This window comes from Trichosurus vulpecula, chromosome 2, assembly GCF_011100635.1.
Source record: "Trichosurus vulpecula isolate mTriVul1 chromosome 2, mTriVul1.pri, whole genome shotgun sequence".
Classification (NCBI taxonomy): domain Eukaryota; kingdom Metazoa; phylum Chordata; class Mammalia; order Diprotodontia; family Phalangeridae; genus Trichosurus; species Trichosurus vulpecula.
The window spans coordinates 39,969,151-39,971,340 of NC_050574.1; the positions used below are offsets into that span (position 1 = coordinate 39,969,151).

The 2,190-nt window shown below is 52.4% G+C and overlaps 1 non-coding gene across 1 annotated transcript; it reads left to right on the forward strand.

The window, feature by feature from the left end:
* Positions 1 to 856: 856 nt before the first annotated feature.
* TRNASTOP-UCA lies at positions 857 to 943 on the forward strand. The gene has a single exon. It is a non-coding gene; the product is annotated as a tRNA-Sec (tRNA).
* Positions 944 to 2,190: the final 1,247 nt, after the last annotated feature.

The window sequence follows — 2,190 nt, forward strand, 5'->3', positions numbered from 1 at the left end:
GAGAACGTTCTTGAGCCGCAGAGGGACGACCTTGAGGTGGGCTGAGGTGGGACTCGGAGGCTGCAGGCCAGGGGCAGTACCACCTACAGCCGCAAGATGTCGCCCGAACCCCAGTGTTCCCCCCCCACCCAAGGCGCAGGTGAGAGAATAGCGAGAGGCCGCGTCTACACGGGCAAGAAGCCGGTTATTCACGAACGGAGCCCCTGGGGTCTGGAAAGGATCCGAAGAAGCGGCACCGCTTTTCCGGAGGGTCGATGTCCTTTGTAAATCGTCCAGATCGGCTGCCACGGCCGCTTCTCCCCCGGGATATGGTGCACGCTCCGGTCATTGACCCTCTGGGTGATCTTGGGCCAGCGGTTTCCCCTCTCTGGGCCTCAGTTTCCTCGTCTGTAAAACGAGGTCGGGTGGGGCAGCTGAGCTCTCGGGGCCCTCTCCACAACACCCGCGGCACTCCTCGTGGGGCTTCCAGCCTTGGCTGGAGGAGGAAGGAAAATGCTGGGGCTCCGAGGGCAGGAGGGCGTGGGGGAGGAGCAACCCCTGGCCCCTCCCCCGCCTCTGCTCTCAGCCCGTGGCGGGAGCCTGATCCCGCAATATTACGCCCGGAACATTCCCGCTGGGAGTCTCTCCCAGAATGCTAGGCGCGATGCAAATAAAGGGACTCTTTTTGTCGCTGGAGCTCATTGGTACTATCCTGTGAAGCAGAGGAAAAAAATTTGGAGAAAAAAATAAAGTTTTCAAAAGGATTAAATTTAACTAAGATATTAGGTTAAAAATCAGCATCAAACAAGTTCCACCCTACGCTTAAAATAATTAGCCATGGCAACTTTATGTACCCTTTGAGAGGCCCAGGTGTTCTGCCCGAATGACCCTCAGTGGTCTGGGGTGCAGGCTTCAAACCTGTAGCTGTCTAGCGACAGAGTGGTTCAATTCCACCTTTCGGGCGGCATCTACGGCCCTCCCTTTTCCTCACTGTGGGGATCACCTGCCTCTGTTCCCCCCACCTGTCTCCTGAACTGGACCAAACCTCTCCTTCCCTTTCCAGCAATCTTCGACTGCCTGCAGTGTGATCTTGGTCAAGTTCCTTCCTCTTTCCTGGCCCTCAGTTTCTCTATTTGTCACATGATGGGACCAGAATGTCACAGTCTCTCAAAGGGTGCCACTAGCCTCCAGATCATGGAATAATAAAAATCTAGTCCTTCCTCTGCACTCCCCTGCTCCTGAAGGCCAACCCTGGAGAACTCAGTTTGAAAGACTCAGGAGGAGAGTGGACCCATGAAAGAAAACGTGTAGGAGCATCTAGGAAGAGTCAGGAGATGCCAGCTGGCTACCAGCTCACAGCTAGGTTTACAGATTATTTTGTATACGTTCTCTCGTTGCACTCTCACAACAACCCTATGGGATGGGAGCTGGGATTCCTCCCATTTCACAGATGAGGAAAACAAGACTTGGAAAGTGACTAACAAGGTCTCAGAGGTACTAAGTGTCTGAGGCTGGATTGGAATTCAGGTCTTCCTGAACAGAAGGAAGGCAAGAAGATGAAGGAGGACTGGGGATGGCTTCACACAGAGGTGTGATTTGGGGGGAGCCTGGAAGAGAGCCAGGGAAACCACAAAGCAGGTGGTGAGGAAGAAGAGCATTCCAGACATGGGGGAATTCCAGGGGAACCACCGAGCTTCAGGAGATGGGGTGTCTGGGGTCGAGAAACAATAAGGAAGCCAATGTCAGTGGAACACAGACTGTGTGTGTATGTGGGTCTAAGAAGACTGAGGTGGTCAGGAGGGACCAGGCTGTGGAAGGCTTAGAAAGCAAGGGTAGTTTACATTTGATCCTGAAAATAACAGGGAGCCACTGACGTTGATGGAATGAGGGGGTAGCATGGTCAGAATCGAGCCTTAAGAAGATAAATCCATGATCCTAGTCTAAGGATGAAGGCTCCTGTCCTTTTAGTCCATTCCCTTCATTTGACATAAAAAGAGTCTTAGAGAAGTCAAATTTTTCTTATTTCCTCCCAGGTCCCAGAGAGAACAGTGGATAGAGTGTGGGGCCTGGAATCAGGAAGATCTGAATTGAAATCCAACATCAGTCACTCAGTAGCTGTGTGACCCTAAGCAAGTCACATAACCTGTCTGACTCTTTGGGGTTAATAACAGCACCTACCTCCAGGGTCCTTGTGCAGATCAAGTGAGATCA